This window comes from Protopterus annectens, chromosome 10.part0 (assembly GCF_019279795.1).
Source record: "Protopterus annectens isolate FY-2018-M chromosome 10.part0, PAN1.0, whole genome shotgun sequence".
In the NCBI taxonomy this organism is placed as follows: domain Eukaryota; kingdom Metazoa; phylum Chordata; order Ceratodontiformes; family Protopteridae; genus Protopterus; species Protopterus annectens.
In genome coordinates, this window is record NC_056744.1 from 286,619,311 (window position 1) to 286,639,379 (window position 20,069).

Below are 20,069 nucleotides of genomic sequence, written 5' to 3' on the forward strand. Positions count from 1 at the left end.
TGTAGTAACTACAGGTACTGAAAAGTTTAGATGAACTGCTGTTTAACAGATGAGAATGGGCTGATTTTATTTTATATGATGTACACAATATTACAGACAGAAACACACACACACTTTAAAATGAAAACCTTTTTTTATATCTTTCTATGTTGCTTGTGCAATGAGCATGAACATTTACGTGACACAGCATAACTGTTTTCGTCACACATCCAGAAGTCTATGTCAACCTACATGCACCAATATGGTATCTGTACCTGCCTTGCTATGCTTTGCTATCAACGTTATACAGAACCTGTTATGATTCATTTTTTACTAAATGCATACAGAAAGTGAGGCCAACATTACAGGTATTTCATTTTTAAAATAGAACGTCTCTATAATATTTTCATATGAAAAACAGAAGTGTCAAAATATTACACTGTAGCCTATTCTGATATGAATATATGAGTAAAAGTTTTAAATTAAGACGATGGAATAATTTCACATGAAAAATAAGAATGTGAAAATATTGCACTGCACCACATTAAGTTATGAGTAAAAGCTTCAAATTAAAAAAAGATAAGTAATTTAGTGCACCATATAAAACAGCAATTTTTTTATTTAAATTAGGCATTGTTTCCATAGAAAGAAAGTAAAGATTAAAGTAATTAATCTACTATTAATGATAAGACATTCACTTTCAGAAAACTTCTATTAAAATGCCTGTACCTGAAAAGGGAAGGTGAATAATTAATTGTTTTATATTTACTGACTTATTGCTGAATGTACTTATGATATATTAAACTCCAAATAACATTTACCCTAGTGTTCAGTATTTGCTTTTATACTCAAACCAAGAGTAATTGCTAAAGAAGGAAAAAGTGCAATAAGCATGATAAACCATTATGGGAATGAATGCCAAGTTAAAAGGCAACCAGGGTTACTTCTTCTGTATCACAATTGTTTGTTAAGCACATACAAAATAATTGGCTTTCTAATATACATCAACATGTATTTATTTGCCCTTGACCCTGTTCTGATATGCTCTGATATGCTATATTCTGTATAGATGTATATTCTGAAAAGCACTGTCAATGCAAACATATGTTAATTTTTAGTGTTACAAACTGCTCTTTCAGATCGAGTATAAAATGGATGTATTCTCTTACTTACTGTACTTCCCTGATTAGTTTTACATATTACAGATAAATACTGCTGAAATGTGAAGAGTGATGTCAGAAAGTATGTCAATAATGTGATGGTGATGGAAAGTACAGTTTTGCACCTACCATAAATGTAGATGTCCGAACAGGAATGCATCTGCAGTCCTTACAAATGGGTTGTCCTGTCATCAGGCAGCCCTTCGGTCGGCCGGATTCCAAAGTCTGGGTCTGGCCTCGGCTGGTGTCGCACTTCACCCGACGTCATAGCTGCAGTTCTTCGGGTATAAAGGCATCAGCCGACGCCATTTTCCTCAGTGTTTCTTGCCCCAGATGCCAGTTGCCCTCTTGGATAGCTAAATTTTGGATAAATGCCAATGTTTCCAAATAGTAGAAGGCAAACACAAAAAATAAGCATGTATGTACATATATACAAACAAATACACCAAAAGAGATCCCCAGCTAGCTATTAGATGGGCAAATACCCTAGGAATACCACAGAGGGAAGGAGGGTGAGTAATCCTGACTGCAGATGCATTCCTGTTCGGACATCTACATTTATGGTAGGTACAAAACTGTACTATGTCCTTCAAGGATGCATCTGCAGTCCTTACAAATGGGTAGAATACCATAGCCAAACTAGGGAGGAGGAAGAAGAAATTATGGTGTAGTTAGGATCCCTTGCAAAACAGCAGTGGCAAACCCTGCTCGGGATCTAGAGTATAAAGGTAAGTTATAATGCTTGGCAAATGTATGCACGGAGGTCCAAGTAGCAGCCTCTATAATGTCCTTGGTAGCCACTCCTCGTAAGAAAGCTGTGGTAGTGGCTGTAGCCCTTGTAGAATGAGGCCTTATGTTCTGTGGAGTTTGCTTTCCATGGTAGGAGTAACAGAATCTGATGCAATTTCCTATCCACTTGGAGATTGTCTGTTTTGAAATTGCTTTTCCTTCCCTTCCTGTTGCATATGCTACCAGAAGCTGGTCAGTTTTTCTATTGCCCTTGGTTCTGTCCAGGTAGTAGCAACTGTCTATGTACATCCAAGTATGCAGCAGTCTTTCCCCTGTTCTGTGGATTGGGGAAGAAGGTAGGTAGGTGGATAGCCTGGTTTAAAGACACTCTGGATACCACCTTAGGCATAAATGTAGGATTTGTTCTCATGGACACTATCTTGATGGAAGATTAGGAAGGGTTGTACTGCCATTAAAGCCTGTAGCTCAGAAACCCTTCTTGCTGAGGTAATTGCCAGCAGAAAAGCAGTTTTCCAGGATAGGTGTTGAAGATCTGCTGTTGCTGCTGGTTCGAAAGAGGAGTGTCAATTTTTCTAGCACAAAGTTCAAGTCCCATGCTGGTAATGGTGGTTTCCTAGGAGGTTTTACATTTTAATTCCTCTCAGAAACTGCCTGAGTAGAGGATCTTGAGAAGACAGGGGATCAAGCTGTATTCTGCAGAAATAGCTGATGCATGTATCTTGATGGAGGAATAGGACAGGCCTGTATGGAAAAGCTCTGCCAAATACTCCAGGATGTTGGCAATGTCTACCTTTGACACATCTTTTCCCCTTTCAGTACTCCAAATGAGAAACCTTTTCCATTTTCCTGCATAGTTCCTTCTTGTTGAGGGTCTGCGGGCCTCAAGGATAATGTCTTTAACCCTTTGGGATAAATCTGGGTTAGTTGCTCTTATGTAATGTTCCAGGCAGTCAGCTGCAGAGTTTTCAGGTTTGGATGCAGGGTGTTGTAGCAGCTCTGAGTTAACAGCAAAGGAATCAGGGTAGTGTCCACATTTTCCCCGAGACATGCTCCTCAGTAATGGGTACCAATGTTGTCTTGGCCAGTCTGGAGCTATCAGAATGATCCTTGGGCGGTCCTCTTTGATTTTCAATAGCACCTTGTGCATCAAAGGAAGAGGTGGGAATGCATATGCTGTCAGGCCTTTCCAACTGAAGGATAGAGAGTCCACCTTCCAAGCAAGTGGGTGGTACGTCCTTGTGCAGAATTTCTTGAGCTGGTGATTGAGTGGGGATGCGAATAGGTCTATTTGTGGCAGTCCCCATTTCTTTGTGATGACCTTGAAGATGTCGGGTGTAGCATCCATTCGTGAGCATCCGAGGTAGTTCTGCTTAATATGTCTGCTAGGATGTTTTCTTTTCGGTACAAAAATTGCTTGTAACTGAATGTTGTAGCTCAGAGCCATATTCCATAGGTCCAGTGCCATCCGGCATAGAGGGTATGAATGAGTGCCTCCCTGTTTGTTGATGTACCAAATGACTGTGGTGTTGTCTGTCCTTATCATCAACTGCCCTTCTTGGAGGAATGGTCTGAAATTCTGGATTGCTAGTTTTACTGCCAGCATTTCCTTTTGATTTATGTGCAGGTGCAGCTGATCTGGAGTCCATAAGCCTTGTATGCACTTGTCCAGCATGTGGGCCCCCCAACCGAGGTCTGAGGCGTCCGTTGTGATGGTTTGGCTTGGTTGAATGCTGTGGAAGGGCAAACCTGGGTTTGACTGGCATGCCTGAGCCCACCATAGGAACTCTTGTTTCAGGCATGGGATTAGTGGTATTTCGGTTTCTAGGCTGTGCCTGTGTTGAGACCATAAATTCTTCAGGTACCACTGTAGCTTTCTCATATGCAGTCTGGCATGAGGGACCAGGATTATGCAGGATGCCATGAAGCCCAAGGCCTGCAGTACTTTCCTTGCTGTTAGTTTGTTCTGCTTTGTTAATGCCAAGAAGTAGAGAGGAAGTTGTTCTTGTTTTTCTGCAGTTAGGAATGCCATCTGTTTTACTGTGTCCAATTCTGCACCTAAGAAGGTTATTCTTTGGGATGGTATCAGTCTTGATTTTATTATATTGACTGTATATCCCAGGGCTTCCAGTAAGCAAATGACTCTTTGTAAGTATTCTGTTAGCTTGTTTTTGTTGTCCGCTTGTATCAGGCAGTCGTCCAGGTATGGATATATTTGGATTCCCTGAAGCCTGCAGTGAGCGATTACTGATGCCAGGCATTTCATGAACACTCTGGGCGCAGTAGATAAGACAAAGGGCAATGCTGAGAATTGATAATGCTCTGATCCTGCAAGAAATCTGAGGTATCTTCTGCAATTTGGTCGTATGGGGACGTGCAGGTATGCCTCCTTGAGATCTAGAGTCACCAGCCAATACTCCTTGCCCAGCATGGGAAGAAGTTGCTGTAGGGTCAGCATTTTGAATTTTGGAACAATGATGAATGTGTTTAAAGTGGACAGGTCGAGAATAGGCCTCCAATTTTTCTCTTTTCTTGGTACCAGGAATAGTCTGGAGTAAAATCCCTTTCCTTGTTCCATAGATGGTACCCTTTCCACAGCTCTCATCTTTGCTAATTGAGCTATTTGTTTTAGAGCTTCTGTCTTTTGATTTGGTGGTAGGTTTGGCATTCCTCTTTTTCCTGGTAAAGTATGGAAATGAAACCTGTAGCCTTGGTCTATAGTTTGCAAAATCCTCTTGTGATGTAGTGCCAGTTTTTTGAAAATAAAGCTAACTTTCCGCCTAAGGGTGCTGCTATTTGTTCCCTGGTAGGCGGTGCCAGAGCCAAGTCACTGTGATTGTCCTGTTGCAGTGGTTGTAGTTGTGTCTGTGCCTCGCTGGTTGTTACCTTGCCACTGGCGTCCCCTGTAGGCACCTCCTCTGGATTGATTTCTGCCTCTTGAACGCCTATTCCTGCCTCTCTGAGTTTTAGAGGAGTCTGGAAAGGACCAATTTTTGGAAGGCCAGTTCCTGCTAAACCTTGGAGGCTGAACCTGTAAGAAATCTTTCACTGTTTGTACAGATTTTGCCTTCTCTTCCATTTTCTTCAGTACCTGTTGAGCAGGCGAACCAAATAAACTGACCTTATCCATAGGAGCATCTAATAGTTTTGCCTTAACATGATCCGGCAAGACCTGTTCTTTCAACCATGCATGCCTTCTTATAACTGTGCCAGTCATGGCTGATCTAAAGGAAGCCTCCAGTGCATCATAGCCACATTTTAAAGAATGGTTACTAACCTGCTGAATGTTATGCACCATTTCTAGAACATATTTCTTATCTAAAGAATCATCAGAGAGCAGTTTCTTAGTTAACTGATCAAGCATAAACTCCTGGTATTGGATCATATGAAACTGACAGTTCAATGCCCTAGCTGAGAGAGTAGCAGAGGTGTATACTTTTTTACCCCATCTCTCTAAGGACCTGGATTCCCTTTCAGAAGGGAGAGGGTTTTTAACTGAGGTCGAAGCTACTGCCTTAGGCCCCTGGGAGATAGTCTCGGGATCTGCAAAAGGAGCCTTGTATAAATGGTGATGTGTGTCCGGGACCCTGTAGAACCTATCGGGCTTAGCAGGGGCTGGAGGCAAAGTATCAGGAGCAGTGCAAGCATCATTAAATGCATCATCTACAACAGGAAGAACTGGAGGTATAGCTAAAGGCCTATGTTGTGGTAAATGCAAAAAGGTCCTAAGCCTTTTCCTTGAATCTGAGAAATCTCGTCCCTGCCATTGGAAATGCTCTTTCATGGCATGTAAGGTTTCCCCAAAGGAAAATTCCTCTGGTGGAGAGGCAGAAGGAATCGATTCCTCTGCATCGGAGTCTTCATAAGTAGAAAAAGGATCCTCTGGATGGTCTGTATTGTCTGTATCATCAGAAGAATCATCTGAGGACACTGGCTCAGGGGGCTCTGCTCTAGGTCTCTTTTCTGGAGGAGGTTGAGAGGCCCTGTCTGGATGAGATTGGGATCCCCTTATTAAAGAGATGAGATCCTCTGCCAGAGAGAGCATTTGGGAACTGGAACTGGGCCTGTGAGAGGGGGGCTTAACAGGCACAGACTTAGAAGTTTTGGCTGCTTTAGCCCTGGCAAAGGCCTTTATGGACATGGCTGCAGGCGGCCTAGCAGCACCACGTGCAGGGGTTGAAACATCCAAAGGGATGGTGTCCGATAATTCTTGTGAAACCACAGTAGCGGGTTGAATTTCAGAGGCCGATTCAACCAGGTTAGAAGGGGCCTCGGTAGTAGTCATGGATTCGGCTGAAGATAGAACCGTTTGCTCGGTTTCGGCCGAAACCAAGACACTCGCGGTTTGCTTAACCGCGGTTTCGGCCGAAACCGCGGACCACGAGTGTCGGTCCTTTTCTTTGCGTTTCTTAACAACTTGTGAAGTCGGAGGATCCAACGGCATTATGTACGCAAAATCTGAGCCGAAAAACTGTTCAGCAAACTCCGACCGACGTCTAAGCATCCATCGGTTGAAAGAAGCACAGGCTAACAAGCTGCTACGTCGTGGTCTGGGCCTAAACAAGGTAAGCAGTAAGAGTGGAAATCTTTATGAGGTATTTGTTTCCCACAAGTTAAACAGTTATTCACTTTTTCTGACATCGGCTGAGGCAAGAAAGAGTCCCCAACAGGGTACTTAGCTTTTTAGAAGTCTTCGAAGTAGTATTCGGTAGTAGTAATCTCTGGATCTGACCGACCGGCACTTGCGAACAGCTTCTGCTTCGGGCACCACGCGGCAAGAAAGACTGGGGAAAATGGCGTCGGCTGATGCCTTTATACCCGAAGAACTGCAGCTATGACGTCGGGTGAAGTGCGACACCAGCCGAGGCCAGACCCAGACTTTGGAATCCGGCCGACCGAAGGGCTGCCTGACGACAGGACAACCCATTTGTAAGGACTGCAGATGCATCCTTGAAGGACATCAAATTAACACATTCCCAAAGGGGTGAATAGTGCTACACCATGCACTGGTTTCGCTGATGTCAATGACTGAGCCAGGAGGGCTGCTGCCTGTAGCAGAAGGAAGTAGTTAGAGGAAGAGTAGACACCGAACAAATGGTACTATTTAGGACATTATACAGCTGCCTAAACAGACAGTATAGCCCTTAAATCTTTGGGTCCAAGTCTATTTATTATTTGCTTATTAATTTATATTTGCTTACTACAGTAGTGCACTGATCTCAACAGACCATTTGCAGGCACAGCACGGGTGAATAAGATCACATAAGCAATGAACAAAACATATTTACAGATACAAACATGTTAAATAAAAAAAAACATATATATATATATATATATATATATATATATATATATATGTGTGTGTGTGTGTGTGTGTGTGTACATATTTACGAATGCAAGACTATGCTACAAAATTTTAATTCAGAAGCAGTTTATAAAGTCAAAACATGGATGGAAAAATGGAATTATGCTTTACCAATGACATTTCTAGGAAAAAAAGAAGTTATGTATTCACCATAACGTTTCATCTGTGTTGTCCATTTTCATTCTTTCTCAATCTATGGGATCAGATCCAATCCCTCGGATCTGACTCAGCCATTAGAAAAGCTCATGGCAACCAAAAAACTCTCGAGCTTCTCCTCAACCCAGAGTACCTCAGATCTTGTCTGCTAAAAATAGCAGAAAGAAATATTTGCAGTCATATAGAAAAGGACTATATCTGGAGCTCAATATCAGGGAAGTGTCATCCTTTAACCACTCGCTTTTTCAGTAGTTTTCTAAGGTAAGGAATTGGTGGGAGGAGAGTTGAGGAAGAATGAAAATGGACAAAACAGACGGAACGCTATGGTTAGTACATAACTTCTTTACCTGATGATGTCAATTTTCATTCTTTCCTCAACCTATGGTACACAGTTCCCCAGCTACCTGGAATCCCAGGTGGACCCAAGGAAGGATATTCGTGAACACCACTGAACCAAATGATATCCTACCTATGGAGACCAAATCCAATTTGCAATGATTAACAACAGTATGGAGACTAGCCCAAGTTGCTGCAGCATAAATATCAGTGGACGCTCTAGAATGGAACACTGAAGAAGTTGCTATGGTTCTAGTTGAATGAGCCCATAACAGTTTCAATAAGGTATTGCCCAATTTGTTATAAATGAAGGAAAGACAATCAATCAGTTAACGATCTGGCTAAAGTTACTTTGGCAACTGGTTTCCCTAATTTTATTTCTGAACATGAAACAAATAATTGATCCATTTTCCTGATGTCTTTTGTTCTATATAGGTAAAAACATAACTGTCTCTGAACATAAAATAAATGTAACATATACTCAACCGGCAAATTAATGGATTGATTGATATTAGCCTCTGACACCACCTTAGGGAGAAAAGAAGCATTGGTTCACAATGTGACTCTGTCCTTGTGAAAGATCACATACGGTGGTTTTGAAGACAAAGCTTGGATCTCTAAAATTCTTCTGGCAGAAGTAATTGCTACTAGAAAAATCATCTTCCAGGAAAGATATTTAAGATCACACTTAGTGGGTGGTTCAAAGGGGATTTGGGTAAGAGCTTGCAGTACCAAATTCAGGTCCCATGGGGGAGTAGGGTCTTAAAAGGAGGCCTTAAAAGAAGAGCGCCTCACAAAAAGGCTTTGCAGAGCTTATGAGAGGCAACAGAATAACCTTCAAATCCAATGTGAAAATTGCTAACTGGACCTTAACTGTCAAGGAACTAACTCCTTCTTTAAAAAATACAGCTAAAAATTCAAGGATGTTACATATGGGAGCTGAAAAGGGGTAAACATTATTTTGATGTGCCCAGTATACAAACTCTCTCCATTTATTGGAGTAGAGTTCATGCATAGAAGGTTTATGGGAAGATAAAAGCATGTCAGACAGGGAAAGACAGCATAGGCTGTCTGGCTATTAATGAAACTGGAGAAGCCAGACAGTCAGGCTGTGATTTGGTATATCTGGATGGATTATTCCTTTCGGGTGAGACAGGAAGGCCGGAGTCGGATTCAGAATCCAAGGTTCGAGAAGGAAGTGAGGCCAAAGGAAGGGGAACCAAATCTGGAGAGGCCAGTAAGGAGCAATGAGGATGACTGCTCTTCAACATGGTAGCTTTCTGTAGAAATTTTGGAATTAGTGGAATAGGCATATAGTAGACCGGGGGTCCAGTTGGTACAGCATCCCTCAGTGATTCCCCCTGTGGGAGGATTAGTGCAAAGTAGCTGCTGCATTTGTTGTTTAGAGGAGATGCAAAAAGATCACAGCAAAGCTGGCCCACTGGTGGAAAATCTTTTTCGTCACTTTCTTGCTGACAGACCACTCATGAGGTAAAAGAGTGCACCTGCTCAGTTTGTCTGCTATTATGTGGACTTCCCGGGAATATGAATTGCTATAAGAAAGCTGCTGGATTTGATCCCCCATTGCCACAACCTGCGTTCTTCTTGACACAGGGTGTAAGATCTGGTCCCTCCTTGTTTGTTGATGTACCAAACTACTGACATATTGTCCGTTTGAACTGCAATCATCCCTGAAGAGAGAGCATCCTGAAGGGCCTGCAGTGCTAAAAGCACTGCTCTCATCTCTAGGACATTGATATACAAGTTGGCCTCTTTGGAGGACCTAGTGCCTTGGACTGTTTTCCCCAGAAAGTGCCCCCTCCCTCCCCAAATGGGAAGCATCCATGCTTGTTATGGCCTTGGGCTGAGGGGAAATGAATGCACAGCCTTGCAGAACTTGATCTGATTTAATCCATCACAAGAGATCTCTCTTGCGTATGCAAGTGATTCATACAGTAGTAGTCGACATGGGTTGACAAAATATCAACCATTGCATGGTTAGCATCCATTGAAGAATTCTCATGTAAAATATGGTCGATGGTAATAGCGTTATTGCCACTGTCACAGATCTCAGAGCTTGAAGGATGAAGAAGGCTTAAATCTTGGTACTGCAGATTATCTTTTTGACCTGCAATCTTATTGTCTGAACTCTGGAGCGGGGGCTTTGGGGGTGAAGCTATGGTTGATCTTGTGTTGAGTACTGCTCCTAGGAATTCTAAACTTTGAGTCAGTTCTAGATGAGATTTTTCGTAGTTTATGGTTATCCCCAGAAGGCAGCATGTCTGGAGAACCTGGTCCCTTGCCTTTAACAGTTGATGCCAGGTCAGGGCAGAAACGAGCCAGTCATCTAGATATGGAAACACCCGGAATTCCTGCAGTCTCAAGTGAGCTGCTATTACTGCCATACACTTGGTTAACACCCTGGGGGCTGTGGTAATACCAAAGGCCATAAATCTGAACTGATAATAACTGGGTCCCAGCTGGAGGCGTAATAACGTTCTCGATCACCTGTTCAGCTTTATGCGACAGTACTCATCCTGAAGGTCTAGTGAGCACATCCAGTTATTTTTTCCCAAAAAGGGAAGAATGGACTGAACCATGACCATCTGGAACTTGGTGCTTCAAACTGACTTATTCAATCTGCTGAGATCCAAAATTGATCTACACTCCCCTGTTTTCTTTGGCACTAAAAAAAATCTTGAGTAAGTTCCAGATTCTATCAGATCTGGGGGGACCTCTTGGATGACTTATTTTCTAGTAGCTTTTGTACTCGAGTTGCTGCCTATTCCCTCTGAATGGGTGGGACCTTGGAGATTCTTCTGGAAGGTGAGGAGACGAAGGAAAAAAAAAGAAGTGTACTCATCATATCGTTCCATCTGAGTAGTTCTACTTCATTTGTCTTCAACCTGTGGATTACGGATCCGTATCGGATCTGAGAGAGCAGTTTCACCAACATCTGATCCAAGCCCCAAACTCCTCCCCTTATCCATAATACTCCTCAATCTTCTTCCTTCCCTCAGATCGAGTTTGCTGCACCATCCACATAAGCCCAACCCAATAAGACCTTATCACAACAGTTTTATTTTATAGATATATATATATACCTACCTACCATTAAGAACAGGAGAGCTGCAGAGGTGCTCTCTCCTACCTACCAGATTAATACACCTTAAGGTCAGGGGAAGGAAGGGGGGATGGTTGAAAACAAATGAAGTAGAACTACTCAGATGGAACGTTATGGTGAGTACATAATGTCTTTATCTGAAGTGGTTTACTTCATTTGCTCCTCAACCTGTGGGAGAGAGTCCCCAGCTACTAAACGCCCTCATGGAAGGATATTTCAGAGTACCGCAAATCCAAAGGATGATCTCCCTTTGGAAACCATGTCCAATTTATAATGAGAAATGAAGATGTGAGATGAGGACCAAGTAGCCGCCGAACAAATATCGTCCAAAGACACTTTGGACCAAAATGCAGCTGACACAGCCATGGACCTGGCAAGAATGGGCATTTATCCTTCCCGGAAGGGACATACCTTTGTTTTTGTAAACTTGAAGAATGCAAAGGGAAATCCATCTGGCAACAGTTACCTTAGAAACCGATTTGCCCAAAAAGTGCATAGCAAAAGACACAAACAACTGGTCAGACTTGCGATAGGCTTTAGTCCTGTATAAGTAGAAACGCAGCTGTCTATGTACATCTAACAAATGCAGTTTATATTCTCCCATGTTCTGAAAATTTGGAAATAAAACAGGTAAATTGATTGATTGATCGATATTTGTTTCTGAGGCCACCTTAGGCAGAAAGGAAGGATTTATACTAAGTGAAACCCTGTCTTTATGAAAAATCATACATGGAGGTTTAATAGATAATGCCTGGAGTTCTGACACTCTCCTAGCCGAGGTAGTAGCCACTAGAGATTGTCTTCCAGGCTAAAAATTTCAAGTCCATGGAAGCAGCAGGCTCAAAAGGCGGAGCAACCAAATCTTGCAAAACTAGGGTAAGGTCCCAAGGAGGGGCAGGATCCTTAACCGGGGGTCTTAAAAGAGGGTCTACATCAGTTCATCGAAACATCTGAAGTTAGAACACCATATGTTCAAACTTCAAACCACGTACTGCAAAAACATCGAAGTCTTAAAACAGTGATTTTTTTCCCAGGGGAAAAAAAACAATGTTCCAAGAAACACACATGCAACACAAACACACCAAAACAACATCAATACACACACACACGCACACACACACACACACACACACACACACACACACACACACACACACACACACACTCAAAATCCTACATCTAATCCTACACTAAACTGTACATACACTACTACCTATCCACTTACCTTAACCCTAAGGTCCATCACTATCGCACACCCACCTAACCCGCACTCTAACCTTAACATCCACACAATCCACACTAACCTGAACCCGACCCGCAACTTCCCACCACAGTCCTGAAACTCACAAAGCTACAGAAACAGCCCACCAAATTCTTTCCCTGGGAAACAATTCAGTGGGCCGTGGCTTCGCGATTACCAGTGTTTGAACTTTACAGTTCGAACATCTGGTATTCGATATTCAGCCATTTCAAGTGACTGATATAAACCCCTTAAAAGAAAGGTACCTTTAATAAAGGTTTTGCAAAGTCTGGAGGAAGCTAAAGAAGCCATATTCTCACCTACGTGGAAATTGGAAATAACCGCCAGTTGAAGTTTCACTGTAGATGAGCTGGCAAACTGTTGGAAAATGTATGCCAAGAACTAAAGGATCACTGGAATGGGAGCCATAAAAGGATCTAAATCCCTGAGAAGCCCAGATAGAAAAACACTTCCATTTACTATGGTATATTTTTCTGGTAGACGATTTCTGAGCTGCCACCAGAATAGTCTTGACTGGGGAAGGCAGACCAGTCCTCGCAATAAAGGGAACTGGAGCAGCCAAGCAGTGAGCTTCAGACTGCCCAAGTCTGGATGAGGGACCCTTGTGGGGTGCGAAATGAGATCCAGTATTGGATCCAAGGAGGAACTACCAGAAGACACCAAAGACAGGGAAACTAGATTTGGCAAGGCCAGAATGGGGCAATAAGGATGACTCTGCTCCCCAATTGGCGAGCCGTCTGGAGAAATTTTGTCATGAGAGGTAAAGGGGGATAAGCATAAAGAAGACCGGGAGGCCAAGCATGGACCAGAGCGTCCCTGGGGGATACCCCCTGTGGGGGGATCAGAGCGAAGAACTCACTGCACTTCGCTTTGGAAGGAGATGCAAAGAGATCACAGCAAGGCCAACTCCACTCGAGGAAAATCTGATCCACTACAGAAGGATTCAGGGACCACTTGTAATACATTAGAATAGTCCTGCTCAGTTTGTCCGCCAGTATGTTGGATCGATCAAAAATGTGCATGCTACCAGAAAATGGCTGGTGGAGATCGCCCATTCCCGCACTCTCATGGCCTCGCAACAAAGGGAGTAAGATCTGGTTCCTCCCCGCTTGTTGATGTACCAGACCAATGACATACTATCTGTCTGAATTGCAATAGTTCCCAGAGGAAGAAAGGCATGAAGAGCCTGCAACGCTAATAAGATGACCCTCATCTCTATAACATTGATATGCAACTTGGTCTCATTCATAGACCACGTGCCTTGGACTGTCCTGCCCAAGCAATGCCCCCCCCACTCTAACTGGGAGGTGTCCATGGTCACCATGACTTGGGGAGGGGCTGCAATAAATGTTCGTCCTTCGACTAGCTCCAGGGAGCGTATCCACCAGAGGAGGGACTTCCTGCACACGTTGCTTATATGAATAGGATGTGTCAACGGCAGATTCAACAAAGACCATTGGACTGTTAGTGTCCATTGCAGAACCCGCATATGAAGATGAGCACAGGGGAGAAGAGTAATGGTGGCTGCCATGGAATCTAGGGCTCTTAAAACCACTTCGGCTGGAGGAAGATAAGAATGAAGGATCACGAACACATGAAGTCTTAGGTTTCGGACTCTCTCTGGATTTAGAAAGACTTTGGTTTGTAAAGTATCGATTCTTGCTCCTATGTAGTCTAAGACCTGAACAGGATCTAGAGAAGACTTGGATATTTGATTGTAATGCCCAGCAAGTCTGACAATTTCAGGAAATAGCCTCTGGCCTGACAAAGTAAATGCCTGGTGGGAGCGGCAAAGAGGCAATCGTCCAGGTACAGGTAGACCTGTAGCCCCTGAAGCCTCAGGTGAGCCGCTATTATTGCCATGACCTTGGTAAACACCATGGGGGCTGTGGTGAGACCGAAGGGTAGGGCTCGAAATTGATGGTGATTGGCCCCTAGCCCAAAGCAGAGGAACCTCCTGGACCATCTGTGCATTTTTGATGTGGTAGTACGCATCCTGGAGATCTACTGAGCACATCCAGTCATTCTCCTGCAGGTAAGGCAGGATGGATTATAGAGTGACCATCCGGAACTTCTCTTTGGCAACTGACAGGTTTAGAGTGGAAAGGTCCTGGATAGGCCTTAGGTCCCCTGTCTTTTTTGGCACCAAAAAGAACGTGGAATAGACTTCTGATCAAAACTGATCTAGGGGGACGAGCTGGATGACTCGTTTCCTTAGCAGCTTTTTTATTTTGAGCACTGCTGCCTCCCTTTGCACGGGTGGAACGTCCGGGAGGTGTTTTGGGGGAATGGGAGAATTCAGAAAGGGGATGGTATAACCTCTGGATATAATTTGAAGCACCCAACGGTCTGATGACATGGACTCCCATGCTGTCAGGGGCATAGAAAGGCGACCCTCAACTGCCTCCAAAGTACAGCAGTCGAGCAACCCCTCAGGGCTGCTGTGCGGCCCTGTCCGAGAATGGTTCTTGAGACCCAAAATTTATTGGACCCCCCCCCCCCGCCTCTGGGCCGGCGTCTGTCCTGACCCCCTCTGCCTCTAGGGGAAGGTGAGTCTTGAGTGTCCTGGGAATACTGAGCCTTCCAGAACCACATCTTCTTTTGCCCCATCTGATTCCTAGAAAAGGATTTTTGGGGGTTAGAGAAGTGGATCCTGACAGCAGACAGTGTCTTCCCGTCCTTCTCATTCTGGACCAATGTCTCACGAACTGTCTTTCCAAACAAGGAAGAACCATCGTAAGGGGCATTCGCAAAAGATGCCTTAAAGGGTTCTGTGAATTGGCAAAGTGTAAGCCAGGCGTGTCATCTCATGGCAATGCCTGACCCGGCAGCCCTTGCTGCTTCTTCAGTAGCATGTGAGAGGAGGCGCATGGATATATTAGTAACCTCTTTAAGAGTGGCAATTCGCACGGAGAATGTGCATTTATATTCTGGTGAAATGGACTCTGGGGCGACTCAGTGAACTCCTTGACTAGGTCTCATTGTAGTCTAGTTACGTGGGTCAAATAATTCAGCGCCCTTATAGAAAAGGTGGCTGAAGCATATGTCCACTTTCCCTTACGATCCATCATCCTGGACTTTTGGTCGGGGGGATGGACCGAAGAAATTTCCTGGGCTAGTTCTTTATTAGTGGCAGTCACTACCACTATGGCGTCCACTGGGGACCCCTTGTTCCACCTCAGTCTGTCTAGTGGAGGACTCAGGATTTTATCAGGGCATCTGGGGATTGGCTCCACGGTGTCTGGCTCCTTCCATGCCCTGGTGATAACAAGATCCACCAAGGGATCCACGGGGGGGGGCACCCAGGAGGTAGATGGGCCCATGTCAAAGGCCTCCAGGTGCACCAACTCATCTGAGCAAGGCATGGGGGCAGACCAACCCCCCCCCCGCCCCGCTGGCGCAGGATTTCCATAATGTCTCTGAAGAAGACATCATTGGGGGATGATCTGGGGGAACCTTCCCCTTCCTCCAAATCGGTATCCTCAGTGAGGGACGCTGGAGAGGAGTCCAGATGCCTCCTTCTGTACATTTGCTTGCGAGGAATTTCTTTTGTGGGACTCTCCGGAGAGGTCAAACAAACAACCTGTGGTTCCCCGAGGGAAACCATCTGGGGCACATCGAGCATGGGCCGTCCCTGCATGGGCAAAATGGCTGAAGACATACCCAGAGAAGAGGGAGTCAGGGCGGAATCCGATGAGATGGCCAGGGGCCTCAATCCCCTGAAGAGAACCCTTTCCACCATGTCAAAAGCAGAGGGAGAGCGAGCCTTCTGAGAAACTGGCAAGGAAGCTGCTCTTCCAGATCCAGCATGGGGATCAGAGCCAAGCCAGATGGAGCCGATATACAGAGGGGTAGGCCTTGATCCGACAGCATCAGAGCCAAAGGAGAAAAACCCAATCCCTCGGATCAGATGCCCAGGCTTCGGATCCAAGAGCTGCTTGGGTCCGAACCAGTCGGATCCAACACGGTCAAGGTAATGGCCAGCATTGAGGTACACAGTACCATCGGCACCGACCCCTGACTATGGGGTCTCTTGGATCCAAAAAATAAACCTTCGCATCATTTTGTTCATGTCCGCTTCAGATAAACTTCTGGTTGACTGGGATGATTCCATTGATGCCGACCGGGAGTGTCGATTTGCGGAGGCCCTACAAAGAAGTCTAAGGTCCTCCAGCTCTGGTGAAAATCTCAGTGATCGGAGCCGAGGAGAAGCTGGCCTGGAAAAACCTGGCTGTTTAGGAGGAGGACCCACCAGATCCAACCAGTCCAGGGATCTCTTCCTCCCTTTGTCCCTCTCTCTCTGTCTTTGCTCCTTTTTTTTGACTCCCTATCCACAGGCCTGTGTCCAGAAGGTTGAGTCCTGGCCCGGTAGGGAGCGGTCCAGGAGGTTGAGTCCCGGCCTGGGAGGGAGAGGAAGAGACAGCGGCAGAAGTAGTAGGGGCGGTCACAGCTGTGACTGCAGGAGAAGAAAAGGCAGCCATCTCCATAGCAGGGAGAAGTCCCTTGAGGATCAATTTTGGCCTACGATCCTTTAGGGCCTTGGGGTTGAACCCCGCACAAATAGGGCAGTCCAAGTAAAGAAGGGCTGCCCCCAAACACACAACGCAAAGAATGTGACCATCAGCTGGGGACAATTTACGGCCACATCCTGTGCACTTTCTAAAGACCACCGTGGCCTGCTGATCTGCCATGCTAACAAGAAGGTACGATGTACCAAAAAAGTTAAACTACCCGACCCCAACACTCACACACTACTAACTAGCAAGGAGGGAGAAGGGAGATGAGACCTGCTCTACTTACAAACAAACTTTCTAACTAACTTACTTTAAATGGGAAATGCAACACGAGACAAATGGGAGGGAAGGCAAAGGACAGAAGAAACCTACCTACACTAACAGCAACTCTAACACCCCAAAAAAGCAGAAAAAAAGTGCCTATGCCTGGAGCTCTAGACCACACTTCTTGAAAAAGCTGCAGCAAATAAGATCTAGGGGAAGGAAGGAGATGGAGCAGTATTACGGGTAAGGGAAGGCGCTTAGAGCTCGGATCAGATGCTGGTGAAACTGCAGTCTCAGATCCGATACAGATCCGTAACCCACAAGTTGAAGAGCAAATGAAGTAAACTACTTCAGATAGTGCATTATATAGCCTCTGGAAATGATCCTTCACACCCAAATATCTTTTGTTATTTCTAGCCAGGCTCTACAGTGCAGGGATAACCAACCCCCCCACCCCCCGATTGCCTGCACAGAAAGGTAACTGGGCCTCCTTTTAGGAGCACTAGAAGGATCTGTCAAAGAACAAATCTCTGGAGCTCTGATTTTGCAGGCCACCGGAGCCACAGGGGTGGTGTCTACCATTTGGGTTCCCCTCTCTGTCCCTGGGGGATCCTCCTCCACGTGTGTCCTGGACAGGTCCTTGGGACTTCTTGAACCACATTTTTCCACTACCTTGTTGATTCCTGGAAAGGATCTTTGAGGGGTGGAAAAATGTATGCTTTCCATCTTTCTAACACCTGAATAACGTGATTTTGCCATGAGACTAAACAAAGACATGTTTTCAAAAGCAGCACTGATGAACGAAGATGTAAAAGGCTCTACAAAATCATGAGAGCATCCAGGTGTGCCTCCTTATGGAAATGCCTGAACCCGCTGCCCATGAGGTTCCTTCTGCTACATGTGAAATGAGCCTCATGGAGGAGTTGGAAACTGATTGCAGGGTAGCCAATTGAGAAGTCACAAATGCTTGTACTTCTTCAAAAATGGATCTTGAGAGGGTGTCTGACAGTTCCTTAATCAGGTCTCTCTGTAACCTGCTGAAATGTGCCAAACAGTTCAGTGACCTTAAGTCAAAGGTCTCTGAAGCATAGACACTCTTCCCAAACCTCTCCATCACCTGAGACTCCTTGTTGGGTGGATGGACAGTGGAACTCTCCTTGGCAAGTTCCTTTTTAGTGGCTGCTGCCACTACCATGGCATCAACAGGCAAACCCTTTGTCCAAAAATGTTTGTCCTCCAGTACTGTCACAATTTTTTCAGGTCTCTGAGGTACTGGTTGTATGGTGATGGATTCCTTCCATGCCCGCTCAGAGATCAACTTAATGGGCTTATCAGAGGACAGGGTCACCCATGAGGTAAACAGGCCAGTACCAAAAGATGCCAGGAACACAGACTCCTCAGATGAAGGGTTGCTGGGTTTCCAGCCACCTCTCTGATGCAAGTATGGGGTCCCCCAGGTCACCTCCTGAAGATGTCTCATTTGGAGACATCCTTGAAATCTTGAAACAAAGTCACTGCCTTCTGTGATGGACTCCTCTGGGGAGTCTAAGTGCTACTCAGTGGGATGCTATGGGGAGGTATCAGAAAATGCTGGAGCACCCTGTTGGGAAGCCTGGTGTTTCAGTACCAACTGTCACTGTGTAAAAGAAAAACACAGAGGCATCAAGGCTGCAGACTGAGGATACAAGGGGGTAGGAACTGTCTGTGTTGCTAAGGCAGATAACGCTCTCTCCACGGCTTCAAAGGAAGGCTCCAAGGACAATACCCTCCAAAGCAGAAACTGGAGCAGAACTAACCCATGCCAAGGTTTCAAGGTGCATAGTCGACTCCAACACCTCGGATCTGACAAGGTAGCCTTGGCTCCGACAGCTCTCCAGATCCGATTGAACCAAAGTGCTCAGAGAAAATCTTAGATTCGAAGATAAGGGTATCTTCTGATCTGAAGCAGACAGCTCAGATCAAAGGACTCTGAGACCATGGAAGGAATCAGAGGAGGAACTAGTACAAGGGGTGTAATGGATGATCGGACCTCCTGGCCCAAAGAGGAAGGAACCGAGGAGACACCCGTCAGGCTCTGTGCCGAGAGAATTCTGCTTACCAAACTTTCCACATCTTCTTCCGTTAGAGTCCTGGAAGAGCGAGTGGATACTATCAAAGGGGACCTAGGTCTCTCCAAAAAAGAGGAAGGAACCCCAGAGGGAACGGAGTCCACTAAATGACAGTATCTGATCCTTGGGAGACAAAAGGTACTGGAAATCGAATCCGATGATTTCTGTGTTCGACCCGAGGAAGTCTGATCCGACGAATCTTTGCTGCTCTTCACTTTCAGATCTGATGATGAATCTCTTCTCTTTAGCTTTGGATCTTTGGTTGAAGTGTGATACAATAGCTTAGATATTTTCTTTCTAGGATCCGAAGGGGAGGGCCTACATGAAAGAGGTCTTTTCTTAGACTTCTCCAAAGGTTTTGATGAAGAAAAAGAAGAGCTTGGGGAAAAAGATGTAGTCATTTTTTATATCTCCTGGGAAAGAGCTCCAGACAACACCTCACTAAAGGAAAAAGGGAGTAACCCTTTTAAAACCAACTTGTTTTTGCATTCATCTAGGGCTAAAGGAATGACAAATGGAACAGTCCTCTTGAAGGTGCAGTGGTCCTGAACAGTACACACACACAATGTGTGGGCATCAGAAACTGGAATCTTATGCCTGCACTTCAGACACTTTTTAAACTGAACCTTGCCTTTCTTTTTTTCCACCATTTTAACACTAGCAGGAAAAATACCAGATATTCAACAAGTAAGAAACAAATTAAATAAATAAAAGAATTCTTCAGATTATCCCGGTCAACAAATGTGAAATAAATAAATAAATAATAATATAAATAAAATATGTGTGTGTGTGTGTGTGTGTGTGTGTGTGTGTGTGTGTGTGTGTGTGTGTGTGTGTATATATATATATATATATATATATATAAACATACACACACATATATATGTTTTATATATATATATATATATATATATATATATATATATATATATATACGTACATACATAAACACACACACACACACACACACACATTTCTTTTTTTAGTAGAAAAACAGAAAGAGAAAGCAATTTTTTTTTTAGTAGATACAACAGAAAGAGAGGGAGAGGAAATGA

The 20,069-nt window shown here is 44.5% G+C and overlaps 1 protein-coding gene across 1 annotated transcript in view; it reads right to left on the reverse strand.

Annotated features, from left to right (window-relative positions):
- TMEM104 (transmembrane protein 104) overlaps positions 1–20,069 on the reverse strand; it is a 1,389,603-nt gene that overhangs the window by 1,066,132 nt on the left and 303,402 nt on the right. The window lies entirely within an intron of this gene.